This window comes from Papaver somniferum, chromosome 2 (genome assembly GCF_003573695.1).
Source record: "Papaver somniferum cultivar HN1 chromosome 2, ASM357369v1, whole genome shotgun sequence".
NCBI lineage: Eukaryota > Viridiplantae > Streptophyta > Magnoliopsida > Ranunculales > Papaveraceae > Papaver > Papaver somniferum.
This window is the reverse complement of record NC_039359.1, coordinates 93,211,028-93,235,519: the sequence shown is the minus strand read 5'-3', so window position 1 is coordinate 93,235,519 and position 24,492 is coordinate 93,211,028. Positions and strand designations below refer to the sequence as shown.

Genomic DNA, 24,492 nt, shown 5'->3' with positions numbered 1-24,492 from the left:
GCCTCCCTATTCTTCACCTCCCTATTCACCTCTCGATAATCTAAGCCCCACATCCATATCGAAATTCGCATTCAGGTGGGGTTCACCATTCCCCCAACGTGGGGTTTAGATTGTAGGGAGGAAAATAGGGAGTGGAGATTAGGGAGCCAAATAGCACTGCCGATGCGTATAAACAAAAAACACAAGAATTTGATGATTTTATTTACTTTGTGTACTGCTACTGTCGCGGCAAGACTAGTGAAGATGAGAGTCATGTTCGATACTCCTCAAGAGTCGATATATTACCGGGACTTAAGGATATACTGAGTACCATTCCTAGATACAATATGAAGAAATCTATGGAGCATCTTCTAATCCTCAACAACCGTGGTTTAGCATTGGTTCTAGCTGAATTGCTCGATTCCTCAATTAAAGAAAATAAAGAGATGGCTAAGAAATGTGTTAGACTCTTTCTGATCGACCCTAAAACCAATTCTGGCTTCTTCTTTCCTAATTCCATACAGAATCAGTGTGCTAGCATAGTTTTGACCTTTTGCGGATTGTTTCGGAAAGCTACCGATGAGGACGAGCACCAGTTGTACTGCTCTTGTTGTGAAACTCTTGTATTCATACTGAAATCAATTGCTTTTTCAAATAGAGCAAGATACTTTGGTATTGCAAAAAAGTCTCACTTAATTGCAGGCCTATACAAGTTTGTAAGCGAGATAGTGGATACAAAGTTGAACAGAAGTTTGGAATCCATTTAACTTGCGATTTAAGGAGTCTTAAGAGGGATTTTTAAGAATTTGCGTTGTTTTCACTCCATCTCCGCAGGGCAATTAAGGATCATCTAAGGGAGAAGGGTCTATCGCTTCCTGTGAATGTGGACGACTTGGAGGAGGGCGAAAATCCATGTTGTCCGGTTCAAATATTTATGTTTCACTGTGACTTTTCTAGTTTAGTGAAAAACCTTGAGCAAGGCTTGGAATATTTGGAGTAAGCTATTCGGGATGCAGGAGGTAATTTAAAATTCAACACTGGATGGTCTCTCTTTCTCTTTGTTTTCATGGAGTTGCACAACATATCTGAACACTATGGGGATGGAAAAGAACTTCTTTCGGCGGCTTTTCGAAAGTTCCCCCTTGCGATAGATTATCTTATCAGGCACTCAAAGAGGGGCGATGATCATCTATGGCTTCTCAAATATGACAGTGCAATAGATTCTGGATCAAGGAGACATTTGATGGTGATGATGTTCCCTGAGGTCAAGGATGACAGCGAAAAACTGCACAAACTTCTCATTGACAGGTCACTCTTATTCAAGGAATCATTTGAACACATTGCTCATGTAAAACCCAAGTCCTTGCACAATGGCCTTTTTGGGGAGTTCAAAGACGAGGTAGCTACGGGTCATGGTGTCCTGCGGGAGTGGCTTCTCTTGGTTTGCCAGGCACTATTTAGTCCAGAAAAGTCCCTTTTTATAGAATGCCCGGAGGAGTGTCACAGATTCTTTCCCAACCCTGCACAACTCAAACCCGAACAACTTGATCTTTTTGGCTTCTGTGGCCGAGTTTTTGCTTTAGCCGTGATGCATAAAGTGCAAGTAGGCATTGCATTCGACTGTGTATTTTTCTTGCAATTAGCAGGGGAGAAAATATCTTTGGAAGACATACAATGCGCAGATCCAATCATATACAAGAGTTGCAAAAAGATTCTGGAGATGGATGCTGACTTTGTTGATTCAGATGCTATGGGGTTGACATTTGTCAGGGAAATCGAAGAGTTTGGATCCCGGGAACTCGTGGAGCTGTGCCCTGGAGGGAACAACATTGTTGTCAATAGTAAGAACAGAGAACAATATGTACATCTTCTTATTCAGCATCTCTTCATCAAATCTGTCTCTGCAAAGGTTGTTTCGCCAGAGGTTTTGCTGATATTCTTTGTAAGCGAAGGCTGGCGAAAAGCTTTTTCCGAAGGATAGGTCTGAAAGGTCTTGATTGTGCTCTACTTGGAGGTGATAATCCTATTTGTTTAAAGGAATGGAAAGAACACACGAAGTACGAGGGCTACAGAGAAACTGATGAACAGATTTGCTGGTTCTGGAAGGTACATACAATCATAGTTTATGAATTCCATAAGTTTTTAATGTTAGCTTTAGTTTTCTTTTTATGTTATGTCATGTTTTTATTTATTGGATTTTGTTTTTTCGGTGTCACCTTTTCGCGTCTTATTAGATTTCTCTTTTCAGCTCTTGATGTTTCTTTGCTATCTGAGTTTTGATGGTCTTGTGGTTACAATATCAGTTCCAATTATGTCTTCTTTAGTTACCTCTACATGTACACTCAAAACAGGCGGGTTGGTTTGAGAGGATTTTAACTTTTTCCAATAGCCTTATTGAAGCCCTGTAGCAATTTAAATTATACTGAAATCTTACTGCTAATTATATGCAATAGCTAAAATGATTTTGTCCAAAATTGGGACTTATCATGGATTCTTTGTGCTTTATTTGTTAGCTTTTCTTATATATATATATATATTTTTTTGTAAAATACTGGGGTAACATTTTGAAACTGTCACTGCAGGTTGTAATGGGTATGTCCATGGAGCAGCAGAGGGAGCTTCTTTTCTTTTGGACCTCAGTCAAATACCTACCAGTAAATGGTTTTTCTGGTTTGCCGTATTTCTTGACCATCTACAAGACATCCGGTTCTGATGAGCGCCTTCCGTCATCCCACACATGCTTCTTCCACTTGTCACTTCCACATTACTCATCTCTAGCCATCATGCAACAGCAAATCTCACCTGTCTGCCAAGGACATGTAGGCTGCAGTTTTGGATTTGTGTGAAACACCGCCTGCTACTGGTTCTTGCGGTCGTTTGGTTCCTCTTAAGGTCGACGTGTTCTTCTTGATGCAGATGGAGGGTGACATCTGTTTGGTTCATCTTAAGATCAACGAAGTATCTTTTTAACTCATCTATCATTTATAATATATAGCATTGTGCTGAGCATAGTAGATTAACCTCTGACAAACACCTTCCACCCATAAGTTCTTTAAGCCCATACTCTTTGCCCAAGTTGCTGTCTTCAGCATACTCAGAGCTTCTGCTTCTTCTACTGTGGATGCATTGAAAGTCCCTGATGTAGCTTGGATCGCACCACCAGTATCACATCGAAGAATTATACCATACCCAGCAGAAGTGCAAGAGTCAATCCAAGATGCATCAAAGTTAACTTTAAGTTGGTTTGTTTGGGTGATGGCTACGATGTGGTCGGGCCACATACATTTTGTATGTAGTACCTCTTTAATTTTGGACATATATTTAACTAAAAAATCTGCCCCCTCCAAATCTCCTGAACTGTTCTACTTTTTGAGAAAAAGTAGGAAGGTAAAAAAAGAAAAAGGAAAAATAGTTAGGTAATAAAACTGTTTTTCAAGTTTTTTCCTTCTATATACTAGGTGTCAGCATTTAAAGAACCACATCGTAGCCGCACCGGTTTGCTTGGGGTTTTGACCATCCACTATTATTTGTGTCTCTTTGGTTTTGTAATACAAATGTAGAGATAGAAGTTAATCCCTGGTAACAGCTAGAGAGAGTTGAATGCTTGTAGTTGATTTTGAATGGAAGATTCGTAAACATTTTTCCTTCCAAATCAACCAGCATTTTGTGGCCATGATTTCTATTTCAGAATTTTCGTACCCCTGCTATCCAATTAGAATATATTTGTGTAAAAGAGAAATCTAAATCACTACTGGAATTTATACCTACCACATGAGGCAGCAAAGAAACAGATCTAGCATAGGGACATTAAAAAAAAGATGCTTCAAAGACTCACATTCATGCTCGCAGAAAATACACTTCATGTCTATATCTTTCATGTGTTCAACTAGTTTTTTCCTAACAGGCAAGGCATTATGAATACACTTCCACAGGAAGATTTTAATTTTTTGAGATACGTTTAACTTCCAAAAGGATTTCCAAAAAGCTTTAATATCAGTATTAATGATATCAAAGGATGGATTTTTATGTTTTTGATGCATTGATTTAACAGTAAAATTTTCGTCATTTGTAAGTTGCCATCTTAATCTATCTTGTTTCAATTTTTAATTTGTATTCCTGTAATCTTTTCTGAAATTTAAGGTGCAAAGTTACATCTAACTTTCATTTCGTTCCACTTTTTAGTATTCGAGTCTAGCAACTCATATACATGTGTTAAAAGATTTAATTGAGTACCACAGTAGGATATGAGATTTTCTTTCATACATGAAATCCATTTATCGGTCCAAATTTGGATTGACTTACCTTCGCCTACCTCCCAAAAACTGAATTTATGGATCAAAGAAACCCCCTGCATAATGCATACTCATATCCAAGAAGCATTATAATGCTTCTTGGAATGGAAAATAGTTGAGTTTTTAAAGTACTTATTCTTAAGGACATAACCTAAAAGGGTGTTCTGCTGGATTGCTATTCTCCATGCTAGATTGTCTATCATTGCCTTATTCATTTTGTTTGCTTCTTTAAATACTAAACCACCTACTTCAATTGGTTCACACATGAAGCCATAACTAATGGGATAGTAACCCTTAGAGTCTTTTTGTTTACCCCACCAGAAATCCCTTTGAACTGCATCTATTGTATCTGTGATTTTTATAGGGAGAGAAAAACACCCCATTTGGTATATAGGCATAATAGATAAAGCAGATTTAATTAGGATTTTCTTACTTGCTTGAACCAAAATTTTACAATTCCAACTATGGGCTTTGTTTTCCATATAAGAAAATTAGCCGCATGCCCAAAAAAAATAATATTCTCATTGTCATGCCCACAATTAATTTTTAGTTCCGCGACACCCATAATTATATAAAATTATTAAAATTTTCTGCATGACGGATTATGTATTCGCATGACGGGTTATGCATCAGGGGTATAATTGGCAACGCAACTTGGATATGACATATCTAAAAATCCGCGCCGTGGAATTTTACAAATTTTATATCGTTGGAAATCTTTTTAAGAGAGCTACACAACGAGTACAAACAAGAATATCAAATTTTTGTTTTTCACGAAAAAATCGGAGGTGATCATCATTTTAGGCAAAATTTTCGAAAAATTGATACATAACCATTACGCAGCCACCAAAAAAGATGCATGACACATTCTGCAGACGCATAACGAACTATGCAACCATTTTCTCGGCTGCATAACAAATTATGCATATGCATAACAAAGTTATGCATCTATAACAAGTTATGTAGCCATTGTTTTGGTGTATTTTAGTGCGTACATAAAAAATTGATGCATAATGCATTATGCATCCATATTTACGGATGCATATCAGGTTATGCATCTATTTTCTCGATGCATAAAAGATTGTGCAACAATTTTCTCGATGCATAATGCATTATGCGGCCATATTTTCGGATGCATAACAGGTTATGCATCTATTTTCACGACTGCATAACATGTTATGTAGATATTATCGTAGGCGCATGACAAGTTATGCAACCTTATTTTTTTGTTGGTTTCAATACTAACAAAAAAATAGTTGCATAACGTGTTATGCAACCGTTTTTCTGGACTGCATAACAAATTATGCAAAAACAAAAAAAAACTGCGTAACGTGTAACTATTTTCGGGACTGCATAACAAGTTATGCAACAAACTTTATAGATACATAACAGGTTATGCAACCATGACATATCTCTTTACTTTAACCTTACCTTAAGTCTAGTAATAATAAATGAAATCGAAGCATTTCTCGCCTGACTCTGTTTCATCCAGAGTTCTGTCTGTTTTGGCATGTTTTCCCGACCAAATTCAGGCCACTCCATAGTTCCATCCAAGTAATTCATTCCTAAACATTTATCCAAATTATTCATAACTCATTCATTCATATGTGGCAAACCCATTCTTTCCATTTCTAATGCAATTCTTGTAGGCCATTATCCATAGCAACAATAAACTGCAGCTTCAAACCTTACTCACGTCACTTTTCTTTCACCCGCAACAACAATCACCAGCACAAAGATAACATCAACACCATCGTAATGTGCTTCCAATAGCACCAGACCAACACTGTCTTAGACCTATAACTTCCAACCACCACCTGCAATGCCATTACCTGCACCTCATCTGCCAATCTTCTCACATACAAACACTAAAACTTCCATATCCATTTGAGCTCACAAACCTTGTTTATCTATTCCATATATCACCACCATTGAACTGAATTCCATCCAACTAATCAAGACCCATTTATCTCCAGATGCACTTAGATTCAACCAAACCCTAACCAATTAACCTTCATCTTAAAATCATAATCACTCTTCTATCTGAGATTGACCAACGCAGCAACCACAAATCTGAACCAAACCCATTATTCTACAACATAAGATCCACTTCCTTCTTGGATTTCTCGGTTCACGGAACCCAAAATTATCACATATCCTCACTGTAATCTTCTCCCCAAATCAACAGTAGCAGCTATTTCTCCTTGTTCTTCTCGATCCATTTGTTAATTTGAGCAGCAGTACATCCTTTCCATCTTGATTTTTTGTTCATCTCAACCTATCAAAACCCCTCTTTCTGATTCAGACAACGAACTGCAGCCGCATCTATCAAGTGAAAAGAGTGAAAGAGATAAATGATTAATGAGATAAGTTGAAACCCTAGTTGGAAACAGCTTCTGGAAAAAGTTATAACTATTAGGTTATGATAAAGGAGCAAGATGAAGAAGAAGAAGAAGAAAGGAAGAAATGACGAGAATTTATTATGAGGAAAATCAGATCTTTTATTTTGTTTTCGCCTCTATCTCTCGGATGATAATTTTGGAAAATATGGGTTTGTGAATAATTTTCACCCAAAAATTGGAGGCGCGCCTGAAGATTTCCGATCGCGGGTTTTACGGTGGATAAAATCCTTAAAATGGGTTTGTATGTAGTTTTCACTTTCCATATTAGTGACAATCTTATCGAAATTCTTAATTTTTGATCTATCAACAAATATAGGAGCTCCTAAGTAAGAGTCAGTAGAACTAATATTCAAAACAATCATAAGTAGTTAATATTCTAAATGTATTATTGAAATAAAATTAAGAATTTTTAGTCCAAAATATAACCAAAACACAACAATTTACTCCAACATAAAATTAAAATTCTTAAAAAAATTCAAATGGGTACCAGCCCACCAGGTGTGACTGTTCGGGCGAGTACCAGACCAAGTTATTAACTTTTAGAGAAATCCTGAGCCTGCTTATTTAAGCTAACCAGAGCAGACTAGACAACTCTTAACAAATTTTGGGCTCCTATAGATACGGCCATGCTCGAGTGGATATAAGCAGTCCGAGTATTTTCAAGTATTATTTACATCCCAAACACTGCTGTGTACACATACATCTCACTATCAGACACGTGTATATAAAAAGATACATGGAAAGCATGCGGGCCAAAACATCAAAACATGATGCGCTACGAAACACCAAATAAACCCCAAGGAGTTACTTTATCGCATCCCCAAAAGAGGAGTTAGGATCAACGGTGGAGAGAAATTTAGCTGACACGGACGTGACAGGGGAAGAAGACACTTGTCTGACACGAGCAGACCCCTCAACTACCCACATTAAACACTCTGAGCAGTGTACGTGTCGATCAACCTGTGGAACGAGCGAGGATGCCTCTGCGGGATCAAGGGGAAAACGCAGACCTCTGCGTGATAGACGTAAGGACACAAGAAGATAAGGTTCCAACGGTCATTTGTGATGTTGCGCTAAGGAAGATTGAGCCTTTTCAAGTTTTTCATTTGTGACGCGAAGGTGTCCCTCGAGCTCTGAAAAAGACAACACCACGGAGTTAGCACGAAAAAAAAACACGGTCACACTCGATGAAATAGGATTATACCTTCGACACAAGCCGAAGCCTCTTCATACTCGTTAACAACCGCATCTCGCACTTCATCAAGATGGTCATATTCCGCGGATAATTTCTTATAGTCTAGTTGAAGGTTGGTGAGAGTAAATTGATAGGCATCTAATTCTACCTGCTTCATCGAGTCCGTGTGACGAAGATGGTCGACCTCTTTATTTATCTCTGAGACCCCTTTGCTAAGTCTGTACATACACACTTCAAGATTCCTCTCAGACTCAGCCTGACGAGTTACTTCAACGCGGGACGCGGCAAGGGCCTTGCTTAGAGCATGGGCTTCGGCACGGGCATCATCTCTTTCTCTGACAAGACAGAGCATATTATCCTTAACCCCTGAAAGAGGAATGGATCGAGCCTTCTGTAATTCTTCTTCCAGCAGATGAATCCTAGACTCCAGCAAGGAAGTACGCTCACGGGCTTCCCGCAGACTATCACGTGTCCACAGCAGTGTGCCATTAAATAAAGCACGATCATGGTTGTACAGATTTTGCATGTCGACCATCTGAACATTCCTCGCGCGCCATACCTCAGCCCGAGCATCCCATTTCTTGGCTTCATTCTTAATTTTCTCAAGCAGATCTTTAATACGAGATTTTTGCCGAGCTCTTTCGTTTCGAAGCCATATCAGCTCGGGGACTCCACCCACTGGAAATAGGGTGGGGAGACTCAGACAGAACAACTAAGAAATAGAGGAATGACGACATACTGCGAGGGAAAAAGAACCAAACCTGTGAAAGTTGAAACTTGGCTGCGAGCTTGCTCTAACTCAGCGCGAACAGCAACAAGCTCGGAACGAAGACCGGCCTCTGCTTCACCCAGCTTCTCTTTCTCCTTGAGGCTTTTTCTCAGTTCTTCTATTTCGACCTCAGCCGCAGATAATTCCTTTTCTCTGTGACGAAGCTTAGCCTCGAGCTTCAGAGATTTCGCTTTGAAGAACTGATACAACACGTGGTTACAGTGCTCACTCCTCATCATCTACACATCAAGATGACAAACATTATTTCACCGAAGCATTCGATTGTCACGAAAAAGTATGTACGAAAATTTACCTCCAAGACACGTTGTTGCGGATAGCCATATTGATACCCGTCGGCGATGGCCATCATATCTGCAACGGAAGTAGGAGGCTCCGGCACAAGGGTAGCTTCGGGAACACTCAAATTTTTTCCCCAGGCTTCAGACACCCGCGCCTTAGAAGACATCTCCATCATGCGACGGGTATACGCAGTAGATTCCTTTTCCACAGCAACAACAGGGGCGGGATGACGGACAAATAAAAGGTTCTTTTCATTGAACCAATCCATGATGGCGTCCTCGCCCTCAGACATCGGCGACTGTGGAAGATTATCAGCAGGCGCATCAATGACCGATTTCCCCTTCTCTGACACGGCCCCCTCAGCACAAATGTCGGCATGCTCCTCCGCGCCTACATGCACATCATGCTCCTCCGCGCCACCATCTTCAACAGTGGCGTCTCCATTACCATCACCACCAAGAACATCCCAATTATCATTTGGGGAAAGTAAAGAGAAGTCCTCGAGAAAATCGAGGGCATCGTCAAAGAACTCCCCCGTGAAGTACATCCGATCAAAAGAAAATTCTTGAGAGGCGGGAAGGGTATCCGCGACATCACCAGCAGGGACAGAAATGTCCCCAATAACAACGCCCTCAGCCACCACGGCTTTGTTCCTTCCTTCATCACCAACATGACCAACGAAGACCTTTTCTTCGACATTGATAGGGGAAGTACCAGTACGTTCCTCCCCATCTGTAATCTCCTCATCCTCAGCAAACTCTTCGTTCACTGGACTAGTAACTTCTTCTTGGGCCTCAGCCTCGCCCATCACAATAGTAGAAGACTGCTTCGGCTTAATCTTTTTCTTCTTCAACACCTGAAAAACAACACCACAAAAAGAATTATTTTTCCCGTCAGATGAATTTCTAAAAAAAGGAGAAGCGCAGCTAGAATCCGCGTACCTGAGCAGTTGAGGTATTCTTCGGTGGAAGTATAGCACCAGAACCTTCCTCCTCGTCTCCCTCTACGACGTCAAGGGCATAAGGAAAATTCATACCCGCAAAGTTCAAACGCCAGGGACAGAAATCTCCATAACGAGCAGGAGGAGACTCGCGTGGCTTACTACTCTCGGTAGGCCGCCAACCGCGAGGACCAGGAATCCAACCGTAAGCCCACGGACCAACTATTTTGATAACGGTGGCGTGCCACTCGTAGTCATGATCGCGCTTGATCCTCTCGCGCGCTGGGAAGAGTTTCCGATGACTAGACCCCTCCGTGCCAGGAACATACTTCAGCTTGGCATCGCTGACCTCATTTAACAGACGAATCTCGCCACGAGGAGCAGCGAGATTCCGAAGGCTGACACTCCACGGCTTGCGGTTCCTACTATTGACGTAATCACCGAAGGAGTTATTGAAATTCTCAGGAGTATACCATTACTTCTCCGCGGGATTGGGGACGTAGCAAGTCATCGACGTCTCCCCCTTACTCCGCAGATAGCACTCTTTCAGGGCGCGGAGATAATTCCCCGATAGTTGGGATACGGAACGGCTGTGAGTATTGGTGGAAGAGCCTTCACGACTAGCGATCACGTCATAGTAGAAGGAATCACCTGATCTGTACAACGGCAGCATAAGACCAGCTTCGAACGCTCCAACCGTCGTTAACAAATGAAATTCATCGAACTCATACTTTGAGATAAGCTCATAAGTAATATCATCCTCAGGGGCATAGAAACGAACCTCGAAGGCTTGGAGCTCATGCTTTTCCTTGAATATTTTGAGATCAATATGCTTGAAGGTTACTTTTTTCTTACTAACCGAGACACTACGTATCAAGGGGGCAGCCTCATCCTCCTCGGCGGGGCCGGATGAACTAATGAACACTTCGGAAGCTTTTCTCTTCACCGGAGGATTCTTGGAAGATTCAGCCCTCGGAACTACACCCTTCGTATTCTTCCCTTTAAAAGCTGGAGGGGACCGCAGATGATGCTCGGGCACTAACGAACGCAGAGGAGGAACGTCAAAAGCAACAGCACGAGGCGGAGCCTGCGTACTCCTAATATCATCACGAGGGCGAGACGCTGCGCGATCAAAGACTCTTCGGGAACCAGAAGGATTTGTCGGAGGAATCTCTTCCCTAGAAGACGAGGCCTTCGCTCCAGAAGAAACTCGACTCCGACGGACATCATCTTGAGACTCTCTACGCGGAGGAGATCTCGATAGACCAGAACCAGGAGTCTGACAAGTAAGCCGCGGACGGTCAGACATGGCTGCGAAAAGATTAAAATCAAGAACAAGTTACACACTTTCAAAAAACATTACCAAAGATCATAAAACCACATCAATAGCAATACACACACGATAACGCAGAAACCCTAAAATTAGTATACATGCTCAAAATTCCAGGAAATTCAGACCCTCAAAAACTCAAATACAAGCAAACAGGCTTCCTTGATTTAAGGTAAAGAACAGGGGCAAACTAGTATGCAAGCATCAAAAGAAGTTCTTCATCACAAACAAGGAACAACAGTAGCAGAGAATTTACAAATCAACACAGCGTAAAACAGTGGAAACAAAGAAAAGAAAAACTTACCGGCAAAAACAGCAGCAGAAGAAACAAACAGTGGAAGCGGGCGTGATTAATGCTAAGCTGCAGAGAATTTAAGATCACAGGTTCAATAAAGACTGACAGAGAATTTAAGGTCACAGGTTCAATGAAGACAGACAGAGAATTTAAGGGCTGAAAAAAAAAGAATGAAAACTGAGAGAATGTTTAGGAAGAATGAAATTAATTTTCTTTCTCTCCTTAATATACCCGAAAGAAAGAGAAGGAAATTAATGGAGGAATGGGAAACGTGCTCGTTACATAAGCAGTTAATGCACGAATAAAAGACGTGCCCAAGTATCTAGGAGAAGTTATTAGGAGTGAGAAGAATATGCGACGATAGTTTTTCTTCAAGACACCCATTAGACATTCAAGCCCGAAGAAAAGGGGCAAATTGTGTACACATATATCTCACTATCATACACGTGTATATAAAAAGATACGTGGAAAGCATGCGGGCCAAAACATCAAAACATGATGCGCTACGAAACACCAAATAAACCCCAAGGAGTTACTTTATCGCATCCCCAAAAGAGGAGCTAGGATCAACGATGGAGAGAAAGTTAGCTGACACGGACGTGACAGGGGCAGAAGACACTTGTCTGACACGAGCAGACCCCTCAACTACCCACATTAAACACTCTGAGCAGTGTACATGTCGATCAACCTGTGGAACGAGCGAGGATGCCTCTGCGGGATCAAGGGGCAAACGCAGACCTCTGCGTGATAGACGCAAGGACACAAGAAGATAAGGTTCCAACGGTCATCATATATGGGTCCCACATTCTAACCTTATAAATACCCCGTCTCCACCAAGAGGAAGGGAAGGAGAGAGAGAGAGAGAGTTTGCAAGTGTAAGTTAATCATTTAGAAGAGAGAAACATGTAAACCCAAAGAGTCATTCGACTATTCGTGTAACCGAGAAGAATATAGTAAAACAACAAACCCCGTGGACGTAGGCCTTAGTGCTGAACCACGTAAACCTTGGTCTTATTTACATTTCAGCACTTTATATTTATTTAGCCCCATGGATCTTTACTTATACGTTTTGTTTTCTTTGCTTGTACTTATATCCCGTGCGCAAACGCCTCGCATGGAGTTGTTAGATGAGGCTATGATAAACCCGAAGGTTTTGAGCCAATGAATCAATACTAGGATATCATCATCACAAATCTCCTTAAATGACGATGATTGATTGTGAGCATTCGGATCCCTTCGTGGTTTGTGTGCTCACAACTGCCTTTCAGTTGAAAATGTTGAACAATGTTTTACCCTCGTAATGTAATTATGCACTCCTAAAATCTTAACATCACCAAAAATGAAATATTAAAATTTTCGTTCGTAGTCTCTACCATAACAGCTTGGCCCGAAAAATGAAATTATTTTCAGGGTTTGAACCTGTAAGAGGGCAATATTAAAAATCTTTTTCACACGAGGTTTGATTTTATTTGGTCCGTGTTGATTTTTTGGTTCAAATTCATAAACCGATATTATACATATCCAAACTTGGAGGAAAACTATTTTTTATGGAAGGTGTAATGAATTTGGGGAAAACCTGACTATGATGTGGAATTGGGGGTCTTTTGGGATCAAGACTAAAAGTGGCTTATGAACTGATTTTGCTAAATGCACAAGTTCTAAATTTGTGATTATGCTGATCACGCAAATTTAATTCATAGTGTCTAGATGAAGACACTTGTAAGGTTTTAGAGAGTAAATAAATTTTGTTGGACATCTATTCATTGTAACCAATTATAATCGTTAATCACTCTTACTTTGCACTTAAAGTACTCACTCGTAAATAACATTTTTCTATTTTTTTTGGAACAGGGAATTATCGGATAATAGGCTAGGTGGGAAAGAAAATTGTCTTTTTTCGCTAGATAATTATGAGCCTATATTTTGGGATACCCCACAAATTTGGGGATACTTTTTTTGCAGTCAGAATGGTTTTTGCAACAAAAAGTATACCCCAATTTGTGGAGGTATCCTCAATTTCCCCACCATAGTTATCGACTCGATTTGTACAAATAGTTGTAGCAAAATCAAGAATTAGACTGCATAGATTCATGGGAAAATTAAAAATTATTTGAGACTGAAATAAATTATGTGACTGAAATTGATCATTTTCTACTTGAAAAAAGTATAAATTTTAGCTTCACATTCTATGATACAGACTCAACTACACCAAACCCAGGTTAACTAATTTCATGATATGCTTAACATGCGAGGTGAAGTCACCTATTAAAGCATCTCCAATAGTAATTTGATGTAAATTCTACATGTAAATCATTTTTTACTAGTGTGAGATTAAAATTTTCCTAATTTAAAGAGGTGATCATGTAATAATAGTAAAATATAATGATAATTATGATGTCCACATCCTTTAAATGAACCCTTAAAATAAGAGGATTATCTAGAAGATTTCTACGTAACTGCCTTAAATGTCACCTTCCCATTCAAGTTTCACACTTCAATTGGAGATAATTTTTCTGTTAATACATCAATATCTTAAGTGGCCTAAAATATATATAGGATGTTTTCAAGGTCTTGTCAGAGATGTTCTTAGGATTAAAGGAGAATGAAGTATCAGGCAGTTTGCGTGGTTCTACAGATAACCAAACCATACGTAGCAGTTATCCTATCTTTAAGATGATTATAACCGTTGAATGTATTGTTTTGGTTCAACTTTTCTAATTTTGATTTTGTTTCAGTTTTGAATGCTAAAACAAAAATATTATTTACCTTATTTATTTATTTTCGTCCTACATGAAACGCATGTGCACACTACTATGTCCAATTAATTAAAAGAGTGTTTCATTTTTACAGACATATAATTATTGAAATACATGATGAATAAGAGCATTTACACTCCGTTTCCAATTATTCAGTGAACACATCAACATAATTTTTAAATATTTTAGAGCATCGCTCGGTCAAACTCACAAGTTTAGTATGTCAAGATTGTTGTCAATTTAGATGATCGAAACTACATCTTGATTTATAATATACCAAGGTCGGTCTCGGACTTGGAATAAAGCATGTTAGTTGAGTATCAGAATTTACCAATCGACCTGGAAGATTAAAGATTAAAGAACAACGACGTCAATGAAAACTTCATCAACAAAGGTATGTGAAAACTGACTATCCTGTTTACTCGTATTACGTACCATTTTATCTATTAAGACATGTCGTGTGACTGTAGTATTATGATGAACATTGCAAATAAGAATTCAAGAAATATATAACTTGTCGCGTAATAGCTTGAGAGAGATTTATTGTTTAAACATTCACAATTGCGTATTGAGTTCGTAGGAAGTCGTCAATTAACTCTTATGTTCACAAACTGTTTTCCTCAGTTTACGAGCTTGAACTTATAAAATATAAAAACTTGATGAATTATTCTAAATTAACTCGTGTTCAAGAACTGATTTTGTCAGTTTGCGAACTGGTAGATTTTGAGATGCTACTAAATACTTTTAGTATCGCTAGTAGTTTGCGAACTGGTTGATTTTAAAAGTTCTCTGTAGACTTTTTGTATTGAAGTACACAAAATAGTTTTGGATAGTTCACGAACTTATCAATACAAAAAGATCTCAGGTTACGAGACGATAAAATATTCACGAACTTTTTTGGACAGTTCAAGAACGATTTCTGGTCTTGTTACGTTATACTACAATTAAAGCTTGTCCGTTCCCGAACAACTTAACCATTTTTCTTTGGAAAAACACTTGGTGCATAACGTGTATTTCGACTGATATACAATTCACATTTCTTCTTCGTGATTCAAGGAAAACTTCTCACATGCTTATATGGAGAAGATAAGCTTGTTTGATAACAAAATAATTCGTAAACATGGAAACAAGTTCGCGAGCCTATCTTTATTTCAAAGTTAACAAGCCATGTTCATCAAATATAAATAGAGGACTCCCTGCATATAGAATCTTGATCCTTGCACTTCTATGTCCTAGTTGCGGTTAAAGTTGTCCCCTAAAAACCTAAGTTTCTTCCGGTGAAACTGTATTAGGTTACGACTTTGAAAGTCTTCACTGAGGGATTCGTGAAGCCCAGTCAAACTGTCTTTTACATGGTAGATCTTTTTTTTCTGGATCCTGTTCTTATTAATTATCGCAGGTTTCAAACTATAGATTGGAAAAAGGATAGATAGAAATCACAAAGTATTCTTCATCTCAGAATTTGTGACTCCACAAGATAGATATCTAAAACTCTTCTTTTTTGATTTATTTAGATTGTTCTTGAGAGGTAGAATCGATAAGTCATTTCTATAACTTTTAAAGAGAGTAAAATATCCTAATTGTTTGAGTTTTGTTTGATATATTATTTATCTTGAAGATCCTTCATAAGAAATAAATTCTCATTACTCTAATTGAATATATATTTTTGAAGGAAATCAAATAGGATATCTGTTAGAGCAGAATAGTTAAAAAATATTCAATTAGGTTGAATCAACTCCTAGGCTGCTAAAGGACGTCTCTAGAGTATTCGTGTTGGATAGGGTCTTCCGAGATCCAAGAGAAGTAAAGAAGCACAATTAAATATTAATTTCCCGTAGGTTCAATTCGGTCTCAACTACGTTCCTGTAAAAATTAAGTCTGATATTAAGCTAGTGTTTGTATCGGCTTAATACAATGTGGTGTTTAAAGTATAGATTATGTCCCGAGGTTTTTCTGCATATTGCACTTTTTCTCGTTAAAAACACTTCTAGTATCTTGTGTTATTTCTTTTACGCATTATATTGTTTATATTTATAATAAAAGTATCAAAAGTAGTACGTTAAATAACCTAGAAAAATTTTAAGCTCTAAAGATTGTACATGACATACAAGATATATTTCGATATTGTGATTAGAAAGTGAGTTTGGTTACCAAACATTTTTGATCCTTTATTATTTGGAATACGATCCAAATGAATCTTGTCTTTCCAATTGAAAGATTGGTAGCAGAAGTTATTGTGAACCGTCGAGAAGATATACAAGATTTAGTTCTAAAGAGGACGCTTGTTCTGCTGGGATATCCAGTATCAAACATCTATTAAGAACTTTGGTTCTGCTAGATGTTATCAAAACAAGAATACTGCTTAAGATGAGTAACTAGCATTTTAGATCGCTTGGTATCGTATACACGAAGTTGCAGGTTTACTTTTTTTAACGTCTTAATTCATTGAGTATTCAAAACTGGACTAGGTTCCGGGGTTTTTCTACAAGATTGTAGTTTTTCTCATTAACAAAATTCTGGTGTGTGCTTTACTTTATTTTCGCATTATAATTGTGTTTATATTATAATTAAAGTAAATACACTTGTACGTTAACTAGGCACTTGATATTGATCTTATAGTGTTTCGATCTTGTACCGTAACTATTATCAAGTGAACATCTTGTTGTTGTATTGTCTCGATTTTGTATCCATAGACGATCACACAAGGTGTATTGTGATTCGCCACTTGGCTTTGATTTCTCACATTGTTGGGCCGGTCCGGACTAACCATGTTCCAAGTGGACACTGTGTTGAAATATTTCTTTAGTGATTGTTTCTTAAAGATGTTTATACACTGTGGGTCTTGAATAGGTTGTGATCAAACGAAAAGATTGTGGTGTACTTGGGTACCTCGTCATTTCAAAAATCCATGAAGAACTATAGTTATCTTGTAATATTGCAAGTAAAATATAGTATTCTCAAACAAATCTATGGAAAAATGAAAACATGTACTTCATATTGAATACCAATTATTGATAGCATGTTTCAGTCATTTTATGAACTACACATCTTTGTTGTAATATATACCATATAGTGATATGTCTACTTTGTTAAGATGCAAATGGATCAATTTTACAAGTAATAGATTGCATAATTTCAATCCATCAAATACGTCAAAATTTATCTCTTAAAGTTGATGAAATTAATGGGACCCTGCAATGTTCAATCACAATCAACAAATTAAAAACTTGTTTTACTAAGATCTTTTGTTACAAAAGTCGACTTTAAGCATTTTAATTAGTGCTTTGGAGAGCTATCCAAGATTTCAATCAAGTTGATGTTGCATAAAATATTGTATACATTCCTTGAATTATTAAGTATAAGTATTTCACTTGAATAATTAAACCACATACATCAAATTTGTTTCAAACCCTAAGTTTTAGAATATAAAGATGACATTTGAGATCCTTTCGGGATTATCTTATCGATATATATATCTACTCTGTTATACAAATTCTCTGTAAGCACATCCATTAGATGCGTATCAAATTACTAATGCAATACCAAAAAAGGTATAATTGATTTTATAACATGGTAATATTATTGTTTTTTATTCACAAGAAGAAGGGAAAATAGATTGATATATCATAAGATATTGCCTATACAAATACCATTGAAATATGTTTTTAAAATAATATCTTTAATAATATTATGAAGATAATTAACTAAAACTCAAAATAGGGAAGAAAAACGAAGAATGACAAGGAAGGCATGTTTCATAAGAAGAAAAAAACGACAATAAAAGGATGGGGTTATTTAGTAATCATTATAAGTTCACATGAATATGAAACTAATTAACATTAAGGATTTTTTTTAAGCAATTGAAAGAAAGAAAGTGCCTATATGAAACATGCAATGCCAGTACGAGTATATATAGCAATATACACAAAACTAATTCAAAGTTTGAGGTATGAACAAAGATGTCGTAGCATAGTTACTTGTAAACAAAGACACACATAATTTACAAAAAATTGTTAAAGATTTTTTTTTGTCAAGTTTAAAAGGAAAAAATAACGCAACCGCTTGATCACGCTTGATGGATATAATCTTTTCTTTAAGTACCCATGCTTATCATGGGATATCCTTAAAGAAACTTGATTCTCTTGAGTCCACTGGAATACAAAGTCCAGTTAGGGTTATGTTTCGAAAAAAAATCTAAAAAATCGAAGAATCTGATTACGAGTAAACTACTAACTTCTTTTTTGGTAGAACTTGATTGGCTGAGCGTTTCAGAACGCATGATATTGTCTTCGCTATCAGGAAATAACAAGTCATAGGTAACCTCCACAAACTCACCGCTGCCCTCGTCAACAACTCCTTCAGAACCGCCGGATCTACATATATATATATGTAAACTAATTATTGTCGATCCAAGAATATAAACTTACTATTAGTCGGAAATCTAAAGAATTACAAAGAAAAAAAAAACTAAGCAAATTGATTAAAATTACTTACATAACAACAATATCAATGACTGATTTATCATTTCTCGCATCAGAATTATCTTCCAACCTAAAATTAGACGAAAAAAACCACCAAAATTATCATAACTAAGATTTGGAACAAGTAATCATATACAGAAACCGTAAAAGATTCTGACCTCTTCCATCTTGTATCCTTTTTGCAATAACTACTGGTGGTAGACGTGATAAAAATACGATCTTGTTATTAAAATCGAGATTACAAGAAATAAAAGATAATTAGAGATAATTCTTTTTAGACTGCAATTTTTCTAATTTCGTAACAATTGTTTCCCCAACAAAAACTTGCACAGAGAAAGAAACACAAATGATTTATATGAAAACTGAAAACTAAGACAGGATTGTAACGAATATGTAACTCAATACACAGATCAATAAGAGAGAGACACGTGTATAGTGACAACTAGTCCAGCTATTTTCGGGAATAGACAACTGGTGTAAGTGAAGTATTATTAGTCCCCTCAAGTTGAGGTGCCAAGAATAAAATGCCAAGAAAATTGAACCTATAGAGGCCTATGGTGAAAACATTTGCCACCTGATCCAGAGTAGAGATATCTGAAAAATTTTCGACTGAATGACTTTTCTGACAAAGTGAAAATCCACTGCTAGGTGTTTCATTTTATTATGAAACATTGGATTTGAGGAATGTGAAACGGCTCTTATGTTGTCACAATGCAATATAGGAGATAAAGGCATAAAAATATGAAGATCCTTTAGAAGATCACACATGCAAATAATCTCTGCAACTAAAATTTGTTAATGACTTGTATTCAGATTCAATGCTTGATCTTGAAACTATATAGCTTGTCTTTTGCTTTCCCAAGAAATGATATTAGAACCAAAAAAGATACAATACCCTTGCTTCTTCTAGTGTTAGGACAACCAGGCCAATCTGTATCACTATAACCATAAATCGATAACAACCCTTTACTGAAAAGAATACCATAGTCAATAGTTGATTTGATGTATCTCAAAATCCTCTTTACAACAACTAGAAGAGATAATGTAAGATTTTGCATGAATTGACAAACTTTGTTTACATCATAACCAGGTTCTGGTTTAGTCCAATTTAGATACTTTAGAGAACCTACGAGAGATCTATAAGGAGTAGCTAGTAATATGTCACCATCAACAGTACTAGGCTTTACTCAAAATCATAACGAGTAGCTAGTAATAATATAGAGCACCTACAAGAAATTTATAAGGAGTAGCTGGTAATATTATAGATCACCTATCAGAGATCTATAAGGTTGTGTAAACCCCTTGGCTCGAAATCATCCGAACAACTCATTCAAACACAAAGACCAGATATTATAATCCTTTCTGAGACTAAATCTCAAAGATATTTAGTTAAATCTCTAATGTCCTCTTTCCCTAACTATCATATGGTGGACCCTATAGATTTAGCAGGAGGACTGGTAATATCATGGGTATATGGTTTCTTATTTGAAGTGTGCGATCGAACATAAATATGATCAACATAATTGTAAAAAACCAACTTTGATACCAATAAATGGGTCTTAACATGTTTATATGGTAGTCACTATCCTAGTAACAAGATCTTTTTTTTTACATGATCTTTTATCATAGTAAAAAAAGTAAAAAAAATAAAAAAATAAAAAAATCCTAGTAATAGGAATGTAGCTTTGGATTACCTGGACGAAATAGGAAGCTAGGTTAATATCAGGAAAATGCCATAGATAATTATATGAGATTTTAATATTAACAATTAGGGGGTTTACCTTTTAAAAAATATGATTGTGCGGATTACGTAGGATATTTGAAAGAGTAGGGATGTATGATCTAGCTAGGTTGCAGTGGACATGATTTCACTTGGAAAAATCATAGGAAACGAAAAAATCTAAGAAAGACTACACGAAGATATTCAAAATGAAAAATGGATAGTCTCTCTCACTTGGTGGCAGTTGGCTCTGACCACTACCCTATACTTCTTTCTCAGATAAAACTTTCTTTAGATTAGAGTATGGTGGGTTTTCAAATACTATGATACTTGGAAAAAAGAAGTTTCTTGTGTAAAAATTATTAGAGAATCTAGGAATAATGTTTTAGATCCTGATCCATCTAATACCCTAGTCACTAACCTAAAATCCTTAAGAATTAATCTCCTTTATTGGGGAAAAAGAAAAAAAATACATCTCTGGACTCCCAGCTAGGAAAATTTTAAGTTATTAAACAAAATAGAGTGACTCAAATCTATTAGGCAAACTGACTATGTAGAAGGAGTCTTACAAGAAAAGTTATATTTACTAGAAAGCCTCTGTAATTCACCAAAAGCTATAGCTAAACAACAATCTAGTGATAACACAATATAACTAAGAGAGAAAAAAACACTAAATTCTTTTATACAGTACTCCTAAAAGAAGAAAATGTAATAACACAGAATGCGTTAAAAATAACCAAAATATAATTCATAATATATCTGAGATAAGTGAAATTCTATCTAATTGTATCCAAACTCTGTTTACTGACGATCCAATAGACCAATCTCTTCATGAAACTCTCTTTGTAGACATTCCATCTTGTGTTACAGAAGGAGATAACTTCAAAATATGTGCAATTCCCACCGAGGAAGAAATTTTGATGGTCCTAAAAAAGATAAAACCTAACAAATACCTTGGTCCAGATGGCTTTCCTGACAGCTTATTTAGAAGTAATCGGGAAATTGTATGATCTCAGGTGACCTTAGCAATTCTTAAAAAAAAAAAAAAACTAAAAAAATGCATCAAGAAATCAACAAAACTCATCTTTCCTCGTACCCATAGTTAAACAACCTAAAGATTCAAGTCAATTCAGATCTGCAGGCCTCTTCAATACCATTTATAAGGTGATTGCAAAAAAAATAGCAAATAGAATAAAACCTTTGCTTGAAAAAATCATCTCTCCTTTCCAATATGATTTTCTTTCCTCCAGATAGATCTTTGGTAATATCATAATTGTTGTGGATGAAAAAATATAGCATCTACCAAATACTGACAGTTGTAGAGGTCATACGAGCTAGAATGCTGAGAGAGAACCTAGGTCGAGGTCGGGTGAGCAAGTTTTTAGTACGTGAAAGACTTAAAGGAGATCGTATTCTTACAGTCACAAACTGAAGATGAAGACTAGACCACATGCACGATCTGAGTTGTGGAGTCCACACAATGAAGATAAAGACCGAAGTACACAACTAGAAGTCAGGACCAAGAGTTCACAACATGGAGTAAGGACCACGTGATAATGAGAGATTCCCAGGTTGAGAAGATGGTTCAAGAAGGAACAATGTTTGAGTGGATAATGATGTCATCTCCAGCTAGACTAAGACAATTTCCAATTATACATGCTTCCTGCGTGATAGTTACGCTAGTATAAATAGCCAGAAAAGGTTTACTTGTAAACCAAGTACGATGTGTACACAACTTTGACTGATCAGTAAACAATACCTTTCGGTGATTCTCTCTTTTGATAGTTTCTGGACTTCCAATATGACTTACAGAGAATATAACCATATCCCCTAACTTGTTAAAATCGAGATAATCACCTATAAGAGTACTTCAATTGATCATGTTTGGTGATCAACTATATGAATTATCAGACCGCAACTCTGTGTGGTATGTGTATGAAGTCTTTACTCCAGGACACGAAATATGCATCTTAATTGGCGCTAGAAACAACTTTGAACATATTTATTATGATTAAATTATGAAAAATCATGATAGATCGTAATCTTGGTGTTTGGAAAATTTAAATTTAGGAAAAAATTAAGTTTTCTGAAAGAATCGCTATCTATGAACGACTTCTTGATCTTGAAATGTAGATTTAAGCGTTGTTATGCATAGACACATTAATTTTATGTTTCACATGATCCTTGGCATGAATTATCTGCATAATAGTCATTTTTCATATAGATCTGAGCATAATATGCATATATCATCTCTAATATTATCTCATGATCTTAATAATATGCTACTATTTCGATCTGGCATAATTCTCGTTTATGGTGAATGTTTTGAGAATTTCGGTCTCGCTTGTGTGCTATTTCACATGATCAAGTTTATCGTCTCAAAATCGAAGCATATTAGCTATGAGTCATATAGATCTTGCCTAATTTCATCTTTTCCTCATCAAGAAAGCACAAAAATGTAAGATATAAGTTTATTATCGAATGATTGAGATCTAGATTTATCTCATCATCTTGATCTCATTCATGTATAAATATCCTCATGTTTTAATCTCTTTATACAATTGTCGTAGTGAATTGATGCGATCTCTATTCTCCTGTTATTTCTTATTTATATTTTATAATGTGTGATTTCTCTTGAACATAATAACGAAATAATATCTCATTCAAAATCGAAACGGAAATCACAAGATCCGCAATATTCTCCTGAATCTGAAAGAAGAATAACATCTTTAAATGATGAATATCATTAAATCTGAAAATCGCGTCGTGAACTACTTATTTCCATCTAATGCACTTGACGGTTAGTTATAGATCATTATAGATCTAATTATCAAAACAGTAAATCTGATTATTGTCCCTTAAAAATATCTTCCAGATTTGGGTATAAAACAATAATTACCCCAAAATCAAGAAAGGTTTTTCTGGGTACAAACTCTCACGTGTTGATTGTCACTATGTGTAGTACAAACATATGACAACCTAAACACCGTGAAGAGCATTACCTCCACGACCTGACGTAACTTCCCCAGGTCGGACGCCAACATCCAAGGTGGTACCCCCAACAAACACAATACCTGATGCACAAATGTCATCTACCACACCTCAGGTACAAACAACTCCTCCAGGTTGAGCTAGTACATAAGCTGGCCCTCAACTTGAACCAACTAGCTCATTAGGTGAAATACCAGTTACGCCATCAACTGTGTTGGGTCCCGATGTTTATCCAGGAGGGACAAACAGTGACACCTGTAGAAAGAAGAAACCTCCCCGGGGCTCCACCACTCTTGTGGTGCAGCTTTCTTGATGAAGATGTTTATATAACTCAACCACATGGATTCGTTAATTCTGAACATCCTGATTATGTATGTCATCTTAAGAAGAGTTTGTACGGATTGAAACAAGCCCCTAGAGCTTGGTTTTATAGGTTCAGTTATTTTCTTATTTCTTATGGTTTCAAGAATTCTACTTCTGATAATTCAATATTTGTTCTTCATGTCCAGAAAGATATGATTGTGTTGCTGTTGTATGTCGATGATATAATATTAAATGGTAGTTCAACTATTATAATTGATAGTCTGATTTATTATTTGAAGAGTGATCTTGCTATGAAAGATTTAGGCAATTTGGAATTTTTTTTGGTATTGAGGTTGTTTAGAGTTCAAATCTAATCGTTCTAATACAAAAGAAATATACTTTGGAATTGTTGGGAAAAAAATGCTAGATAGTAATCCATGTGATTCTTTTGTTTTCAAACTTTCTAGAGTGTCCATTCATAATGGTGAATTATTAGCGAATCGAAGTGAATACAAAATCGTCGTAGGAGGTTTACAATATTTGACCATTACAAGACCAGATATTTGTTTTGGTGTTAACTATGTTTCACTATTTAAGCATTCAGCAACAGATGTACATTTAAAATTGTAAAGAGAATTGAAAATGCGGGGGTCTAATTACCACACCCAACAATTCGTTTGGCAATCTGAGAAGACTTACTCCAACATACTTTCTAGAGAATCAACTAGACAGTCAGACT

General features: G+C 36.7%; 1 pseudogene; it reads left to right on the top strand.

Annotated features, from left to right (window-relative positions):
- Positions 1 to 1,045: 1,045 nt before the first annotated feature.
- LOC113351622 lies at positions 1,046 to 2,849 on the top strand (annotated as a pseudogene).
- The last annotated feature ends 21,643 nt before the right edge of the window (positions 2,850 to 24,492 follow it).